Raw genomic sequence first — 20,638 nt, 5'->3', positions numbered from 1 at the left:
AGATTGTCTATTCTGTTTGTGTGTTCATGTAATTCTGTGTGATTATTTAGTTAGTAAATAAATAATTAAGCCAATTTGTGTATCGCTGATTCATCATGGAGACTAGGGTTTATGCAGATTTATAGGATTATGCGACATTCAGAATGAGACGTGGTAAAAATACATTAATAAGTGACTTATCTATAGATATGAATATACCTTACAAGAGTTTAATTCAGGAGATAGTAACTCGTTAAATACGTTTTCCCGTGGTGCCCCAGATTACTACTTAATTAATTGTTATATGATTAATTTAATTGCATAATAATTGAACGTGGTATGTAATTATTTTATAGAATAACAGTCAAACACATTCATGATAGTCAAGGCACGACACCATCCCATATGGTTTGGGCTTGGTGGGACTATTAATGACCCAACACACCTCCAGGCTGTGTAAGGGCTATTTGACCAAGAAGGAGAGTGATGGAGAGCTGCATCAGATGGCCTCGCCTCCACAATCCCCCGACCTCAACCAAATTGAGATGGTTTGGGATGAGTCGGACCGCAGAGTGAAGGAAAAGCAGCCAACAAGTGCTCATCATATGTGGGAACTCCTTCAAGACTGTTGGAAAAGCATTCCAGGTGAAGCTGGTTGAGAGAATGCCAAGAGTGCAATGCTGTCATCAAGGCAAAGGGTGGCCTATTTGAAGAACCTCAAATATGAAATATATGTTTCACACTTTTTTGGTTACTACATGATTCCATATGTGTTATTTCATAGTTTTGATGTCTTCACTATTATTCTACAATGTAGAAATTTGTAAAAAATAAAGAAAAACCATTGAATGAGTAGGTGTTCTAAAACTTTTGACCGGTAGTGTATATTACAGTACATATTGATCACATTTCATGTGTATGATCATATATTTCGATACATTGAATGTTAATATTGTGAACCTATGTTATATATTTTTACCTCCTGTTTCAGGAAGTGATGTCACTGAGTACCACCCCTATATATAGGACCTTTCACCCCCACCTGGGATATGGATGCCTGATAAAGACCTAAGGGTCAAAATGTTGTTAGAAATCAAATCAAACGGGAGCATGAGCAGCAGTGTGCAAAGTTGACAAGGAGACATGGTCCAGATTTCATTAGTCTCTTTATAAGTCAAGCTAAAAAACTTTGATTTATGTTCTTAAGGGTTTATCTAGAAAGCAGGTTACGTTTAATAAAAGGCGATTATACCGCGGGGGTCCTGGCCTCAGTCTGCAAATCTGTTATCACAACTTTACAAACATCATCTCAGAAGGCAGAGTAGATGCATCTACGAAGGTCTAGTAGTCCATATCTGTAAGCATTCGCATTTTGTATTTCAGTAGAGACAACATCTATGTACCTCTAGGTAGACAATTTTGTCACAAATTTAGGTGGTTTGTTTAGTAAGTATTCAAATACACCTACGTAGCCAGGCATGCCCTCATCTTAATTCCTTGAGCAGAGATGGCCCAGCATGTGGTCTTCTGCCCTGCCCCTTCTCCAGACCCCAGCTTTGCCGACCTGGCCCCTCCTCTCTCCCCACCCGCCATGGGGGTCACGCTCCCCAAGCCTCTGTAATCCTCTGCCTATCCTTGCTCACTATACCTTATTGGCTTATGCATGCTTCAGTACATGTCCAAAGCCCAGCTAGAGGACCTGTATGACCATGTGGCCTGGGTATTACTGTAAACGAACACTGTATTGTGGTTTTTAAGCCATTGCACTTTGGTTTATCTCACTGACATATTTCTCAACACTTGTCTAACCCTCTATCTGTATGCATCCTCTACCTGGAAAACATTTGCCTGTAGTAGAGATATCATCAAAACCACAGAACATTTCCTTTAGATGGCATAGTTATATAAGTTCTGAGAATCTGGGGGTGTACTACAATTGACATGTGGGTGGCTGCTTTGAATATTAACATCATACAGAAAGGCAATGTATTTTTAACTCCAACAAAGTCTATAATGTCAAATATGATACACAAACATGGAAACATGGAATCTCTGCCATGAAACCTTTCATCTTGCCACCATTTTTGTTTTTCCCCATAAAGTGCTGCTGTCTGCCTTGTGATGGGACTGATAGAACTCAGTCAATGAAGGAGCCTACTCATTCGCTGAACTGAGGAAGGGAAAATCATGCAAACCTGTTTTACAATGAGAGTCAAATAAGGGTGTTGTATTTGCATGGATGGAGAATCGATGACTCATTCACTCCTCACCTATGGAGCTCCTTTGAATGGGGAAAATATGCATTTTGGATTGAGTCATCACAATAGCAGGACAAAGCCAATCTACAGTGAGGGACTGTTTGAGAATAAAATAACCCAATTTTCTCTCAGGTTGATTATTTCTGTAAGTATATACTGTGCAATGTAAACTTTTCCAAAATATGTTAACACAATTATCTTTGTACCATATTCATACATACAGTGCATTTAGAAAGTATTCAGACCCCTTGACTTTTCCACATTGTGTTACAGCCTTTTTTCTAAAATGGATTAAATCGATTTTGTTTCTTCAATCTACACACAATACCTCATAATGTACAGCTATTTTCAGGTCTCTCCAGAGATGTTCGATCGGGTTCAAGTCCGGACTCTGGTTGGGCCACTCAAGGACATTCAGAGACTTGTCCTGAAGCCACTCCTGCATTGTCTTGGCTGTGTGCTTAGGGTCGTTGTCCTGTTGGAAGGTGAACGTCCGCCCCAGTCTGAGGTCCTGAATGCTCTGGAGCAGGTTTTCATCAAGGATCTCTCTGTACTTTTCTCTGTTCATCTTTCCCTCAATTCTGACTAGTCTCTCAGTCTCTGCCGGTGAAACACATCACCACAGAATGATGCTGCCACCACCATGCTTTACCGTAGGGATGGTGCCAGGTTTCCTCCAGACGAGACACTTGGCATTCAGGCCAAAGAGTTCAATCTTGGTTTCATCAGACCAGAAAATCTTGTTTTTCATGGTCTGAGAGTCTTTAGGTGCCTTTTGGTAAACTCCAAGCGAGCTGTCATGTACCTTTTACTGAGGAGTGGCTTCCATCTGGTCACTCTACCATAAAGGCCTGATTGGTGAAGGGCTGCAGAAATGGTTGTCCTTCTGGAAGGTTCTCACATCTCCACAGAGGAACTCTGGAGCTCTGTCAGAGTGAGTGGTTCTTGGTCACCTCCCTCTCCAAGGCCCTTCTACTGTAATTGCTCAGTTTGGCCGGGCGGCCAGCTCTAGGAAGTGTCTTGGTGGTTCCAAACTTCTTCCATTTAAGAACGATGGAGCCCACTGTGTTCTTGGGGACCTTCAGTGCTGCAGAAATGTTTTTTGGTACACTTCCCCAGATCTGTAGCTCAACAAAATCCTGTCTCGGTGCTCTATGGACAATTCCTTCGACCTCACAGCTTGGTTTTTGCTCTGACATGCACTGTCAACTGTGGAACCTTATATAGTCAGGTGTGTGCCTTTTCAAATCATGTCCAATCAATTGAATTTGCCACAGGTGGACTCCAATCAAGTTGTAGAAACATCTCAAGGAGGATCCATGGAAACAGGATGCACCTGAGCGCCCGAGTCTCATAGCAGAGGCTCTGAGTACTTACAGTTGATGTCGTAAGTTTACATACACTTAGGTTGCCCAAGGAAGCGAAGGTAACCTAACTGAATGATTACCGCCCTGTGGCACTCATGTCGGTAGCCATGAAGTGCTTTGAAAGGCTGGTAATGGCTCACATCAACAGCATCCTCCCGGACACCCTAGACCCACTCTAATTTGCATACCGCTCCAACAGATCCACAGATGACGCAATCTCAATCACACTCCACACTGCCCTTTCTCACCTGGACAAAAGGAACACCTACAGTTGAAGTCAGAAGTTTACATACACTTAGGTTGGAGTCATTAAAACTAGTTTTTCAACCACTCCACAAATATCTTGTTAACAAACCATAGTTTTGGCAAGTCGGTTAGGACATCTTACTTTGTGCATGACACAAGTAATTTTTCCAACAATTGTTTACAGATTATTTCACTTATAATTCACTGAATCACAATTCCAGTGGGTCAGAAGTTTACATACACTAAGTTGAATGTGCCTTTAAACAGCTTGGAAAATTCCAGAAAATGATGTCATGGCTTTAGAAGCTTCTGACATCATTTGAGTCAATTGGAGGTGTACCTGTGGATGTATTTCAAGGCCTACCTTCAAACTTAGTGCGTCTTTGCTTGACATCATGGGAAAATCCAAAGAAATCAGCCAAGACCTCCGGAAAAATATTGTAGACCTCCACAAGTCTGCTTCATCCTTTGGAGCAATTTCCAAACACGTGAAGGTACCACATTAATCTGTACAAACAATAGTACGCAAATATAAACACCACGGGACCACGTAGCCATCATACCTCTAAGGAAGGAGACGCGTTCTGTCTCCTAGAGATGAACGTGCTTTGGTGCGAAAAGTGCAAATCAATCTTAGAACAACAGCAAAGGACCTTGTGAAGATGCTGGAGGAAATAATCTATATCCACAGTAAAATAAGTCATATGTCGACGTAACCTGAAAGGCCGCTCAGCAAGGAAGAAGCCAGTGCTCCAAAACCGCCATAAAAAAAAGCCAGACTACTGTTTGCAACTGCACATGGGGACAAAGATCGTACTTTGTGGAGAAATGTCCTCTGGTCTGATGAAACAAAAATAGAACTGTTTGGCCATCGTTGTGTTTGGAGGAAAAAGGGGGAGGCTTGCAAGCCGAACAACACCATCCCAACCATGAAGCACAGGGGTGGCAGTATCATGTTGTGGGTGTGCTTTGCTTTGCTGCAAGAGGGACTGGTGCACTTTACAAAAAAGATGGCATCATGAGGCAGGATAATTAAGTGGATATATTGAAGCAACATCTCAAGACATCAGTCAGGAAGTTGAAGCTTGGTTGCAAATGGGTCTTCCAAATGGACAAATACCCCAAGCATACTTCCAAAGTTGTGGCAAAATGGCTTAAGGACAACTTTGTAATGGCAACTCAAGGTATTGGAGTGGCCATTGCAAAGCCCTGACCTCAATCCTGTAGAAAATGTATGGGCAGAACTGAAAAAGCGTGTGCGAGCATGGAGGTCTACAAACCTGACTCAGTTACAACAGCTCTGTCAGGAGGAAGGGCCAAAATTGATGTGATGAAAGAATTAAAAGCTGAAATAAATCATTCGCTCTACTATTTTTCTGACATTTCACAATCTTAAAATTAAGTGATGATCCTAACTGTCCTAAAACAGGGAATTTTTACTAGGATTAAATGTCAGGAATTGTGAAAAACTGAGATTAAATGTATTTGGCTAAGGTGTATGTAAACCTCTGACTTCAACTGTATGTAAATAATGTATTTCAGTTTGCAATTTTTTTTCTTCTAAAACCTGTTTTGGCTCTGTCATTATGGGGTATTGTGTGTAGGTTGATGAATAATTCTTTAAAAAAAATCAATTTTAGGATAAGGCAGTAATGTAACGAAATGTCTGAATGCATTGTATGTCACCTGTCGCTTATTTTCCCGCTATACTCGACTTGAGTTTGTTGAATCACTGATGTGATCTTCCTGTCAAGTTTTGTGACCCCTTGGGCTTGTGTGGGGGGGAGATCTTTGTTGGCTATATACTCAGCCTTGTCTCAGGGTGGTAAGTTTGTGTCCTGTTGATATACATTTGGTGGTGTGGGGGCTTTGCTTTGGCCAATTGGGTGGGGTTATATCCTGCCTGGTTGGCCCTGTCTAGGGGTATCTTTGAATGGGGCCACAGTGTTCCCCGACCCCCCCCTGTCTCAGTCCCCAGTATCTATGCCGCAATAGTTTATGCCCCGGTGGGCTAGGGACAGTCTGTCCTCTCTGGTGTATTGTGTGACCTCAATGTCTCCTGTCCTACCTGTTGTACTGTGTGATCTTAGGCATGCTCTCTCTAATTCTCTTCTGTCTCCCTCTTTCTCTCCCCCCCCCGGAGGACCTGAGCCCTAGGACCATGCCTCAGGACTACCTGGTCTGACGACTCCTGGCTGTCCCAGTCTACCTGGTCGTGCTGCTGATACAGTTGCTGCTGTTCTGCCTGCGGCTGTGGAACCCTCACCTGTTACACCGGATGATCTACCTTGTCTCGGACCTGCTGTTTCGACTCGCTCTCTCGCTCTCGGAAAATGCATGAGTTAATAGTGTTGTGTTAACAGTATTGTTCATCTTAAATTATATCTGTTGAACTCTGACCATTGTTTATGGCTGATTATTTGCAGCTACTACAGGAGGTTGGTGGCACCATAATTAAGGAGAATGGGCTCGTGGAAACGGCTGGAGCGGAATTGGTGGAATGGTATCAAATACATCCATTCCATTCACTCGTTTCCAGCCATTATTATAAGCCGTCCTCCTCTCAGCAGCCTCCACTGCCTTCTACATGCTCATTCCTGTATACCACTCCTTGCAAAACAGTTATTGGGAAACAGAGAGAAACTCCAGCTGTTGCAGGAACCCCCGCCTCCCAAATCTTTCTCAAGAACTTCTTCTGAAGAACTCAAGAAACACGCATATATACCATATTTCCAAACACAGGCAACAATCCAAAATTGATAGTCATAATATGGCCTGACGAGTCCTGGCTGTCGATTGTTTTGGACATCATACACAACATGAACACAGGAACACCCCTGTATAATTAGCTGCTTAACATTTACTTTAAGGGATGTGCTTTCACAAGGTATGTTTTGTATGCTGCCCAAAACATTTGTTTTTCACTCGCTCGCTCACCTGTCGCTTATTTTCCCGCTATACTCGACTTGAGTTTGTTGAATCACTGATGTGATCCTGTCAAGTTTTGCACACACACACACACACACACACACACACACACACACACACACACACACACACACACACACACACACACACACACACACACACACACACACACACACACACACACTGCACTGAGGGAGTGGAAGTCATTCCGTTGGAGCACAGTGCTCTGTAAGGTCAGTGTGATCCGTCTCTCCCTGTATAGCAGGGTGTTATACTAGTCAGTGATCCTGGTCCTCATCACTGCCTGCATGTGTGGCCTGGATCTCAAATACACTCTGCAAAGCGTCTGCTCTTAAAAAAAACATTCAAAACTGTTTCCCACCATAAGTGTATCAAATGCTGCAATTTTTATTTGGCTCACATCTCATGCTTTATACTCTCCTCTGTGAATGTTAGATATAATCAACTGTACCGCAGAGTTTCTAGCTGCACTTGTTCAAGGCATGGCAGTTGTTCTCACATTTTTGTGAATGAGTCAGACTAATTAGAGAGGGCGGACAGCTATCCCAGCTATCCACCCCAGCACTTTCACATCTGTGACGGATCCAACGGTTGGCCAGCCAGCAACCCTCCTACTGCAACAAGCCAGTACATGGGAGAGCTGCCTGAGAGGAAGGCTGGCTATAGTGTGGGAGATGACTAAGTCAGTGTTTGCCTACAGCATGCCTCAGAGGTTTCCAAGGCAGGAATGAAACGTCTCAGGGTGACCCTAACTCCTTGGGGCGGGCGCTACCTGCAGTGTCCCTATCTCCGCCTGCGGGGAGTGCTGCATTCCTGCTGCCTGACTCACAGCTCCACACATTGTGTTGGCCAGATTGGCTATTAAGGGAAAGGTCAGCTTTCTCTCTCAAGCAAACAGGCAAACAGGATGACATGGAGCGCAGAGCAGAGGGGAGGGCGTGGTGACCAGACCACAAGCAGATTCCTGTCACTCCCCTTCTGAGGCAGAGGGAGGGAGACACACATCAATAGTCTGAACGGCAACTGTCAGCATGAGCCTGTTGACTCACCCCTTGGACTCATCCATTTGTAAATAACATTGTTTATATACAAGAGGAGATGTTATTGACGGGTTGTCTTGTCTTTTAGATCTTTGTTTATGTACAATTGCTTTGGAAACCTCACCGAGGGCTCTATTCAATCCGTGTCATGGAAGTTCAGAGTTACAGCATGATTGAAATTTAAAGGTAATGTTCTCGCTTTAGCGGAGACCACGTTCACGGTAAAGGCTGCATATGCCGGCTCAATCAGAAATGACTTTTACATTTCTATTGTGCAATCTGTAACACTTCAGCAATATAGATTGAATAGAGTCCTGAGAGAGTTTTCAGAGTTTTGAATGACAGTGAACTCCTAAGCTGTATGAACATTACGTTTAGAACGGCTTTTGGTGGCATGCTGGACACATCAGCAAAACACCATATTCAACCCTAGAATAGTCTTTGTTGGAAGGTCTATTGGTCTATAGTCTATTGTCTATTGGTCCCATTCCAGCCATTACAATGAGCCTGTACTCCTGTAGCTCCTCCTACCAGCTTCCTCTGGCTACAATTGTTTATGGCATTCTACCTTACTATTCTCTCTTCCTCTCTCTCTGTTGAAATATTTGTCATAGTCATCCCCATAACCACCCCCATGCATTCCCATCAACCCCTCCCACTAATTTCCCGTAAACTAGTGCATCACTCACTTCCTCATTCCTGTGAGAGTAGTTGCGGAGATGCTGATGTGTCAATACTTGCTTCTGCTTGTTGTTTTCCATTTGTGGTTTTCACAGTCAAGCTAACATGTACTTTGTCATACAATTACATGGCTATTTATGATAAGTACCACGTATACAAAGTCTTCCAAGGAATGTGCCCCTGTAACTGAATTCTTAGGCTTTTTGAGAGTTTCATTCAAGTCTTTTATTACTCATTAAGATAGTGGAAGAGGAAGTTGGGGTTAGGAAAGTTCCAATTTACAATAATGAAGAACTTAAAAGTTGACAACAGGAATTGAACCTTGACTCGTGTGGCTGTAACACATTTGTTCCTCTGAGGCTACAGCCTACCTCCAGAACACATTCAGGTCAATGGTAGTGTGATGGGCCGGATGGGTTCCTGTCTGTCTTTCTCCTCTCAGCCAGCCGCTCCAGTCGTTAGGACAGGATGTTATCACACTGGGATGACTGAGAAAAAGGAGTGAAGCACGCTGGCACAGACCTTTGTCTCCAGGGGGATGCAACAATATTATCTGCACTTAACAGATCTACTCTAAAGGTCCTCTGCCAAATCACTGGCATGAACACGTGGACAAGGAAATGTGCTAGTATCAGGGGGAAAACACGCAATAAAGAGAGATAACGTAGTAACAGAGCTTTGAAGCTAAAGAAAAAGAGACATCCAAATCCCTTGGTGTTCTAGTTGCTCTGTTGTCTGTGCTGGACTTTACACCCATGACAGAGCCCTGTTTGTAGACTGTGGGGGAGGTTCCCTGAAGGGTTCTTTATTGATATGCTGACAACTGGCATTACTGACAAGACTGGTGGCCTTTCTTCAAAAATCAAACAACATATTAGGAAACACTAACATTCCCAATATGCATTTGTTTTCAGGAAAGGGAGTAAACTGGGCATATCGGTAAATGCAAACGGCTGATTCTGATTCAGCCCATTGCAACACATCATCCTAAACTCCACTTCAATTTTAATGTGTGTAACGTGTATGCTCCTCTCAAACTTCTCCCAAACTCTTGACGGAACTTTTTTCTATTTAAAAATGTAATTAAATCCACAGTAACACAGTGAAACTACACTGTCAATTGTCGGCTACTTTTCACTCACGATTCTGACTGACTGTCTGTATAGTTCCCTCTATTCTGTAGTGTAACCAAGTGTAGTGACCACTCTATCCTACGGCTGAAGGAGGAGTGTTTCTGAGGGCAGCTGCTCTGCCTCCATCTGGTCTTCCCTCAGATTGGGAAGCTGCTTGTGATGAACGGCAGCCACTGGACTGGGATGAGGAGCGTGGTGGAGGAGCTTGGACGGAGGGGACACAGGGTGGTGGTGGTGATTTCAGGGGTAGCAGCAGGGGCCTTCACAGCACTACATCACCCTGACCTCCCTGTGTGGCATTACTACCAAACCCTGACAGTGCTTAGGCACTACATCCAGCATGCCTGTAACAAACCTCCTATATAACAAGAAGCTGATGCAAACCCTGACAGTGCTTAGGCACTACATCCAGCATGCCTGTAACAAACCTCCTATATAACAAGAAGCTGATGCAAACCCTGACAGTGCTTAGGCACTACATCCAGCATGCCTGTAACAAACCTCCTATATAACAAGAAGCTGATGCAAACCCTGACAGTGCTTAGGCACTACATCCAGCATGCCTGTAACAAACCTCCTATATAACAAGAAGCTGATGCAAACCCTGACAGTGCTTAGGCACTACATCCAGCATGCCTGTAACAAACCTCCTATATAACAAGAAGCTGATGCAAACCGATCCCTTTTAGCCTGTTGGTATCATCGTTGGAGACTCTCTCTTCATCCATAACTTCCCCCTGTGTGGTGTAGAGTTTGAGGCCAGCCAGTGCCCATTCCCTGCCTCCTATGTCCCCTTACACTACACAGACCACATGACCTTGAGACAGAAGAGTGTCAACTTCCTGTTGGCCCTGCTTGAGCCCGTCTTGCAGATACCTGTACTCAGGAGTCAATGCCATCGCCTCAGATGTCCTACATAGGGAGACGACTATTCCACAGCTGATGAGCAAGACATCGATTTGGTTCATGCACTTCGATTTCTCACCGCCAGCTGAGAAAGCTCAACAGTTCTTTGATGTCTTCCGGCAGGTTCTTCAACGAGTTGTGTGGAGATACATTGGAGCTGTGCCTGAAAATCCTCCAGAGAATGTCAAGGTGATGAGCTGGCTCCCCCAGAACGGTCCATTGGGCCATCCCACCGTCAAGGCCTTCATCACACATGGAGGGATCCACATGGGATCCACGAGGGGATCTGCAACGGTGTGCCCATGGTGATGATGCCCTTTTTTGGTGACCAGTGTGGCAACGTGCAGCGCATGGCAGCACAAGGCATGGGAAAAGTCCTCAGTATTAATGATGTGACCTCAGACAAAATTCTGAAGGCCCTTAATAAGATAATCAATGACAAAACGTACAAGGAGTAGACTAGGAAGCTTTGGGCCGTACATAAGAACTGTCCTGATAATCCCTTTAACCTGGCGATCTTCTGGACTGAGTTTATTAAGAGGCACAAAGGAGCAGGTCATGTGAGGGCAGCTGGATTCAGTACCCCTGCCTGGATCTCTTCACCCTGCTCATCATCTTAGTTATAACTGTTGTCATGGCAACTGTGTTTCCACCACTGCTGCTTTAAGAGGAATCACTAAATGATTTGACAGTTTATTTTTTACAGTCTATGGACAAAACAGAGTGGTGTAGGGATTGCAGCAGGAAAGTGAGTAAGGCAGGGAAGCTACTCCGAGTCCTGTCTCAGTGCTGTTGTCCTTCCCTGTTCTCTCATGCAGAGCTGGAGCACTGTGACCCACTTCCACCCTGTCATGACCCACTTCCTGTCATTCCTTCCTGACCTGGCGCCTCTGTCTGCAGTCTCTGCCACTCTCACCACAGTGCCCAGCTATCTGGGCCACTTGTGTAACCAGCTTGTTAACTCCAATAGTTTGCTTTTAGTCCGTGATCAGAGTTGAAGGCTAATCCACTACAACCATTCTCTCAAGCGTTCTCAACTACCTTTGCCAATAATTTGTCCAAGAATGTGAGCACACTGGCAAGGAAACAAACAGTGGAGTCATTCATGGAGAAAATAGGTACAATTCTTTGTCAGCTTTTGGGAGTCATGCGGAGCCATTTCTGAGAAAGGAAACCTATGACCAAAAACTGTCTGCTTAGTGTTCACTGGAATAATACATATCCTGACCCCTAGAGCAACTTTTGTCGGGAACAAACACAGTTCATTTTCCACTGCTGCAGTCCAGGAAGTAAAGTGGAATACAGCCAGAGCCTTGCGGGAAATGCAGCCCATTGGGAGTGACCTGTGTGTCCGTCTGTTTGATGACCCAACTCCTGGAATGTGTGGCACCGAGCGAACAATAACAAAGAGCTCTGATGACAGCAGGATAAAACACACAGGCAGAGTAGACAACAGCACTGCCAGGGACAGAGAGGGCGAGATAACATCCAGGTCAAAGTGGCTGTTGTGTGTGTTTGTTCTTAAAGGATAGTCAATCTGGCCCCATTGTCTCCTCAGAGAGTTGGTAGATCATGAACAAAGAAACAAATGGCTAAACGTAGGCATAGGCATAGGCATAAACATAGGCATAGGCATAGGCATAGGCATAGGCATAGGCATAGGCTACCTTATAAGGATCAGGATTGAGACCATACATGAGTATTTTGATGGCTAATACAACAGTTGCATATCTCAAGTATATTGGTATCGTTTTCAAAAACTATCCATTCACTGATAAGCACAGTGTTATGCCCACTGTTTGACCTCTGCAAAAGGCCCAAATGAGAATGATGAGAGATACTGGTTTTTCATAATCATTCTGAAAAACCTTTGACATTTTATTTTTTGTTAGATATAGTTAGATTATAGTTAGATATAGGACTCGAGATGGATGAAACCTGTTTTGGCATGGAAATTGCCATTGAGGGCTTCCACCGTTTTAAAGTAGTCAACTGGGTGGGACTTCCTATGGGTGAAGGAAGAATCACATGATTCCATCTGGGTCATCAGGAGGGATCAGCTAATTAATTAATTCCGTGGCAGTAAATTGCCAACCTTGGCTTAATACCTGCTCAAACACACTAGGTGGCAGTATGCACCCTTTTCAGTTTGTTTGCCAACTCAACCGTTGCCACCTGCTATAAAGCACCTTCTGCCCCCAGCTGTGCCCTGGACACCATATGCAAATTGTATGCCCCCCATCTATCTTCTGAGCTCACGCTGTTAGGTGACCTAAACTGGGACATGCTTAACACCCCGGCCATCCTACAATCTAAGCTTGATGCCCTCAATCTCACACAAATTATCAATGAACCCACCAGATACAACCCCAAATCCGTAAACACGGGCACCCTCATAGATATCATCCTAATCAACCTGCCCTCCAAATACACCTCTGCTTGTCTTCATCCAGGATCTCAGTGATCACTGCCTCATTGCCTGCGTCCGTAATGGTCAAGCGACCACCCCTCATCACTGTCAAACGCTCCCTAAAACACATCAGCGAGGAGGCCTTTCTAATCGACTTGGCCCGGGTATCCTGGAAGGATATTGACCTCATTCCATCAGTAGAGGATACCTGGTTATTCTTTAAAAGTGCCTCACCATCTTAAATAAGCATGCCCCATTCAAAAAATGTAGAACCAGGAACAGATAAAGCCCTTGGTTCTCCCAAGACCTGACTGCCCTTAACCAACACAAAAACATCCTATGGCGTAGTGCATTAGCATCGAACAGCCCCCGCGATATGCAGCTGTTCAGGGAAGTTAGGAACCAATATATACAGGCAGTTAGGAAAGCAAAGGCTAGCTTTTTCTAACATAAATTTGCATCCTGTAGCACTAACTCCAAAAAGTTCTGGGAGACACTAAAGTCCATGGAGAATAAAAGCACCTCCTGCCAGCTGCCCACGGCACTGAGGCTAGGAAACACTGTCACCACCGATAAATCCCCAATAATTGAGAATTTTAATAAGCATTTTTCTACGGCTGACCATGCTTTCCAACTGGCTACCCCTACCTTGGTCAACAGCCCTGCACCCCTGACTGCAACTTGCCCAAGCCTCCCCACTTCAGCCAAATCAAGATAGCTGAAAAGATCAGATACTACTTCAAAATGGAGATTGCCTCAATAGCACTGCCTGTGTGCTGATGTCTTTATCATTCTCTACGGAAATATCTTACCGTTTACTGTCACCTAGTGTTCAAACTAAGGAACTGCATTTTATACATGCTAATACCATTCTCCATGTTTGAGAAATAGCAGTTATTGTGATATACTTTCCAAATCAATGACCCCTGTTTGAACTCATCATAATTCTACATTATTAAACTTGGTTGATCCCTGCCAGTCATTTGAATAAGTTGCGAAGAAATCAACAGCAAAGTGCTAATGAAAACTGATGATTATTTCTACTTTTCTCACTTGGTCCGATTCCTGCATTTCATTAGATTTGTAGATCTGCTATTCACTTAATCTGTACCGTCAGACAGGCTATGTGAACAATTCCACATCAAATTCAACATAACAGCACGTACATCCTACAGACATGATGGGCATAGATGGATGACAGACATTACACTCATCCTTGGATAGTATGGACCCATTGGCTTCATCTATAGACTAGTATCTAAATACACTAGTATCATAAAGGACAGTGTCGGTCAGACGAAGAGAGGGTTGTCTTGGACTGTTACTCCAGCAGCCACACTTCCATCAGAGCGCTCATCACTCTTGGTCCTCAGCACAATGTGACTGCTCCTATGAGAATTCAAATCCAGACATCAGTGCAAACACAAATAACACTGCTGTGGAAAATTCTGCCACCACAACACCATCCAGAACATTTCTGTATCAGTCAATTAATAATATTGTGACAAAAATATGCATGTCTGTCTGTGTGTATACCTGACATAAGCTCCAAATGTGCCCAGTTCACATATGCAAGTGCTGAGTTTTAGCAGAGTTCCCCGTTCCAGGATGTAGTTGTGCACAGGCTGGATCTTGTCCATCCAGACATAAGCTGCCCTCATGTCATCTTTCACACCCTTCAGTATCTGAAAGATCTCAGCTCCGTAGATGTGATTGCCTACAGGAGGAGGAATTATACACATCAGCAGACAGGCCAGAGCATGACGGTGTCAGGGGTCACGAGAGACTAGGTGCATTCGTTTTACCTCGCCTGGGACATAGAGTGGGTAGAGTTTGTACATTATAGACAATTCCAATGGTCTTAAAGTGATATCTCAGCTCACCCAGGGCACCAGGCAACCTTTAGTTAATGTACCCATTGTAAGAAGAAAGAAAGAGGTCATCTTACCTCCCACCTTCCCTCTGTGGCTTCAGGACAAACTGGTCTGGTTTTGCAAAAGCCATAGACAGTCTTGTCACCTTCTGGTCCCTGTTGTGACCAAGTAAAGTCATTGAAAAATAAATGAAACTATTTACAACAACATTGTAAAGAGAAGAGGTAATATGTAAACACTTAGCCAGGTTCTCTTACCATGTCTAGAGTATACAGCCCAGCAAATGTGGCCCGGATCTGATCCACAACATCAGGTTCACCAGGAAAGAACCTCTCCAGAACACCAGGTCTGGCCAGTTCCTGTTGGACCTTCTTGGTGCCAGCCAGGTGGGTACTGATATCTGGACACTTCACAGCCAGAGAGTGCTCCATCATGAGGCGAGCCTCCCAGCTCTACACAAAATCATACAGGGAAGATTATTACTGCTGAATCAAAGGGCCAAATCCAATCCAACAGTATCATCATCATAGATAGAGGAACTGGGAAGTGGTCTGTGAGTTTAATGGCTACATACATTACAGTCAATGATACACTGACTACTGAGAAAGGTTTAAATAAAAGCTGTTAGCCCTTTATTTAACCAGGCAGGTCAGTTAACAAATTCTTACATACAATGACAGCCAACCGGAGAACAGTGGGGCAGTGGGGCAGAATGACAGATTTTTACCTTGTCAGTTTAGGGATTCGATCCAGCAATCTTTCAGTTACTGGCCCAACACTCTGACCACGAGGCTAACTGCCACCACAGGTGAGGTACAATGACAGGATGTTACCATCTAACCTGTTCTGTGTAGTTCTGAGGAATGTACCTATAGCGGAAATATACAATAGCAACCTCTTCCATCTCTGCAGAGAGAATGAGTTTCACTTGCTTAAATGCAAACAAGCTTCATGTCAGTAACATAATTACATGTTTGTTAGAAATCTAACAATCCATCTGGTCACAAAAAGTTACTATAGCTCGTACACAAATCGCCTCGTTTTCATCAAGGAATCCCATCTTCGATACATCGTCAAACCGTCTTCATATAACAGGAATTTGTCTGCAAAAAAAAACATTTTGCAGTCAATATGTGGACACTCATGACTTCATTGTGCGAGAACAGATAATAATTCACTTGACTAATAAGCACCAAGGAATCCAATCAAACTTACCTGTTCCATAGCTCATTCTCAATATATCTATGGCCAAAAATGCTTCAACCAGAAACAGGACCACTGCCCTGCAGTGAATGAAAGTTAGATGGTTAACCTTGCCAGTTGGAGCTTGAATCGTTTACATTTGAAGTGATGTGAAAACCTTATGACACCCACCTCTCCGAGCCGTAGAGGTCCCAAGCTTTAGCAAGTCCCTTTGCCAGACTTGCAGAAGGGTTGTCGTCTAGGACATGCTTGCTTTCATCCAGCTGACCAGGCCTCTTCAGAATGTGCCTAATGATGAAATAATAATAGGCCTTATTTAGAAAGAATACTCCACAGGGGATATTTAAAGAAATAACTTGATAACTAAGTTGTGTGAACATCTGGTTCACGTGCAGAAACACGGTGTTGATCTCGATCTGTTTCAGGGAGCCATTCTGGTCCAGCATGTCGTCTGAGCGATTCAGATCCAAAACTATGGACATTTTTCAGAAAGTAGTGTGAACATCCTATCTTAATTGTTCCTAAATTAGATGAATACAAATGTTCTTAATATCTGATATAGTTCATTAACATTTCAATAGAACTACAACACCCTAGCTGGGTCCTCCCCAGTGAAAAGTGGTGGAATTGCCCTGTCGCCCTTTCCTGCAGTAAACGACCTAGTGACCTCATGTTATTCATATTTTTCATAATTAATAAACATTATTTCAAAAATCAACCGAAAAGCCAGTGTTTCTATGTCAAGCAGTTTTGTTGTATTTATATCTTCTGTGATGTATATAAACTGTAATATTGGGATGCAAACTCAAAATTATAATACATTTCAACTCTATCTGACATGGTACGGGTGTCTTTTTTTAAACCCATAACCATGTGTGTGAGGTGTATACTTTTGTTTCAAAGTAGATTTGTTCAAGACTACCAAGAAACACTGTGTGACCCTGATTTAACCCAATGCAGTAAAAGATTCATTAAAACTACGAAACCTACCTGGGTCCTCCCCTCTTGTATGCCATGTCTGTGTATGTTGAATAAACTGCCAGTGAAATCATCCACTTTGATAGTGCTGTTAAAATAAATAGGCTACAATCCCTCTATTGCACTAGTCTTTTCTGCTTGGTCATACAGCTCTCTGTATAACCTGGCTAGAACGTTCTCCAGCCTGGCTGATCTTGTCCACCAGTCGGTTGTAGTGTGTTTGTACTGTTAGAGCCTGGTGGAAGGTATCCTTGGGCACCGGCGAGGGGAAAAGTGTGAACGGGGCATAGGTCACCACCTGAACCCAGACAAAATGAACAGCAGCTCTGATGACTATTTGTTCAATTTAGATAAAAATGGACACATTCAAAATAGTATGTATGCCGGCAAACAGACACAGTTCTAGACATGTGATAGTCTCAACTGTTATTGTGTAGCATGCTAGTGTGGTGAAAGCTAAACGGTAAATGCTTAGTGAGCTAATTCGGTCCTGAGATGCAAAGGTGACCCAGGTGCAATATCTAGATCAGGGCTCTCCAACTGTGTTCCCGGAGAGCTACCTTCCTGTATGTTTTCGCTCCAACCCCAGTTGTAACTAACCTGGTTCAGCTTATCAACCAACTAATTATTAGAATCAGGTGTGCTAGATTAAGGTTGGCGTGAAAACCTGCAGGATGGTAGCTCGCCAGGAACAGGGTTGGAGAGCCCTGATCTGGATGGACACTTGCATTTTGTCCGGTAAAGGGGCAATCTGTGATTCAAACAAAAAAGCCGTCAACCCACCACTTTTTTTGGTAAACAGCTGAGGGACAGCGCTGGAGAAATAAAACCACCCTCAAATAAATTCAAGGACTGACCATCCATGAGATCAAAATTATATAGCCATGTTAATACAGTGTGTTTACAAAGATATTGTTTACAAATAATGGCATAAAGCAAGAATATATTTCGGGCTCTGATGGGGTGAGTGAGACATTAAAAATATATTATTTTAGAATCAATGGTTATATATCATTAATTCCAAAAACGACTGTACCAATCCCAGATTTGCATTCTATCCTAATAATTTAATTAAAGGTCCAGTGTAGTCGAAAACATGATTTCCATGTGTTTTATATACACTGAATTTACTAAACATTAGGAACACCTTCCTAATATTGAGTTGCAGCAGTGTTGCAGTTCTTTTGCAGTTCTTAACACAAACCGGTGCACCTGGCACCTATTGTACTAACATACCCTGTTAAAAAGCTCTTCAATCTTTTGTTTTGCTATTCACCCTCTGAATGGCACTCACACAATCCATGTCTCAAGGCTTAAACCTCCTTCTTTAACCGGTCTACTCCCCTTTGATCTATACAGATTGAATTGGATTTAACAGGTGACATCAATAAGGGATCATAGCTTTCATCTGGATAGTTTATGTCATGGGAAACAGGTCTTCTTTAGTATACTCAGTGCATTTTCACACTATGATGTTGGAATAACACTGACATTTTAAATTATTATAATGCCTTTGCGGCGTAAGAGCTGTTTGAAAATACATGTAGTTTTGGCCTGTCTGATGACATCAAGCAAGAAATGTGTTAATAGACCAAAAAAAGAGCGAGGGTTCCAAACCTCCCTGCCAATAACAGCTAGTTTCCCCCCACTCAGACCACTCCCAGACAGCCAGAGCAAAATGTGAGAAATTGCTCTTTGTTAAGAAGCTATTTTTTTTACCACTTTAGTTGAAAACAATCACAGTAAGGTACTTAATTGTTACCCAGAAATGATTTGACACAGATATAAAAAATAAAAACCCCAGCTACACTGGACCTTTAAGTCTAAAAAAATACATTTACACATCCGTGCTACCAAGACAGAATAGATTCCCACTAACTCAGACAACATTCCTCTCATGGCTAAGCACACCAGCATAGGTCCAATGGCTGACCTGCTACTTCTCAACTCGACGGGACAGTGGTGGAGAAGGTGGAACATTTTAAGTTCCTCGGCGTACACATCACGGACAAACTGAAATGGTCCACCCACACAGACAGTGTGGTGAAGAAGGCGCAATTGCGCCTCTTCAACCTCAGGAGGCTGAAGAAATGTGGCTTGTCACCAAAAACACTCACAAACTTTTACAGATGCACAAATCGAGAGCATCCTGTCGGGCTGTATCACTGCCTGGTACGGCAACTGCTCCGCCCACAATCGTAAGGCTCTCCAGAGGGTAGTGAGGTCTGCACAACGGGGGGGGCAAACTACCTGCCCTCCAGGACACTTACACGACCCGATGTCACAGGAAGGCCAAAAATATAATCAAGGACAACAACCACCCGAGCCACTGCCTGTTCACCCCGCTATCATCCAGAAGGCGAGGTCAGTACAGGTGCATCAAAGCTGGGACCGAGAGACTGAAAAACAGCTTCTATCTCAAGGCCATCAGGCTGTTAAACAGCCATCACTAACATTGAGTGGCTGCTGCTTTAATAATTAAAAATGGAATGTAATAAATGTATCACTAGTCACTTTAAACAATGTCACTTTATGTTTACATACCCTACATTACTCATCTCATATGTATATACTGTACTCTATACCATCTACTGCAGCTTGCCTATGCCGTTCGGCCATCGCTCATCCATATATTTATATGTACATATTCTTGTTCATTCCTTTGTTGTTGTGAAATTGTTAGATATTACTGCATGGTTGGAACTAGAAGTACAAGCATTCCGCTACACTCGCATTAACATCTGCTAACCATGTGTATGTGACCAATCAAATTAGATTTGATCGTATTATGTACTTGCCTACTTTATTAAAGGTTAAATATATATATATTTTTATTAAAAAAATAGATCTTTCTATAGTAGGGGATGCACTCTTTCCCTCAGATGAGTTGGGGGTCTCTTTAGTCCTTATCAAGACTCCATTTTGAAGGGCAAAGTCTTTAGCTTCTTCCACTAAGTCCTTATGAAGTTCAGTGTTCAGCAACACCTCCTCTGGAACCCCACTCAGACTGGTAGCCATTGCAGTTCACCTGTGTTCAAGATGTTAGTGGGATGGCTGAGCTGCAAAATTTGACTCAATTGTACATAAAAGCACCAAATGTGGCACAGGGGTAGATGTATGTACCCTGAAAATATTTAGATCTGGACCACCCAACTGTGTTAAAGTGTATGAGCTGGGGGAAAGTGAAATGTTATTCTAGAGTATTATCTGTGACTGTTTTGTTCTTTGTATCCCGTTTGAATTATGAAAAAAATGTAATTTTACATTTCAGTCATTTAGCAGACGCTCTTATCCAGAGCTAGTTACAGTAATGAGTGCATACATTTTCATATTTGTTCGTACTGGTCCCCCATGGGAATCAAACCTGGCATTGCAAGGTCCACGCACTACCAACGGAGCCACACCGGACCACCATAGCAGTTCTATTAATTATTAATGATTTTTAATGATCTAGGTACATAAAGTATAGTCTGTAGGCAACACATGAACACCAATTCATTTTTCCCAAAGTAAAGATATCCTCTTAATGGCAGATGTGTTATATAATCCTCAGTGAATGGTTGAGCAAGCTATTGAATCCATGGTAGACACTAATCATTTGAGGTGCTCTTAAG

At 43.2% G+C, this 20,638-nt stretch overlaps 2 pseudogenes; one reads left to right on the top strand and one right to left on the bottom strand.

Annotated features, from left to right (window-relative positions):
- The first annotated feature begins 1,642 nt into the window (after positions 1-1,642).
- Positions 1,643-11,557, top strand: LOC115132616 (UDP-glucuronosyltransferase 1A1-like; annotated as a pseudogene).
- A 2,704-nt stretch (positions 11,558-14,261) lies between these two features.
- On the bottom strand, positions 14,262-20,401 carry LOC115132615 (glutathione synthetase-like; annotated as a pseudogene).
- Positions 20,402-20,638: the final 237 nt, after the last annotated feature.

The sequence above is a fragment of the Oncorhynchus nerka genome, linkage group LG7, assembly GCF_034236695.1.
Source record: "Oncorhynchus nerka isolate Pitt River linkage group LG7, Oner_Uvic_2.0, whole genome shotgun sequence".
NCBI classification, from domain to species: domain Eukaryota; kingdom Metazoa; phylum Chordata; class Actinopteri; order Salmoniformes; family Salmonidae; genus Oncorhynchus; species Oncorhynchus nerka.
Note: the sequence above shows the minus strand (reverse complement) of the source record. Positions and strands in the feature narration are given on the sequence as shown.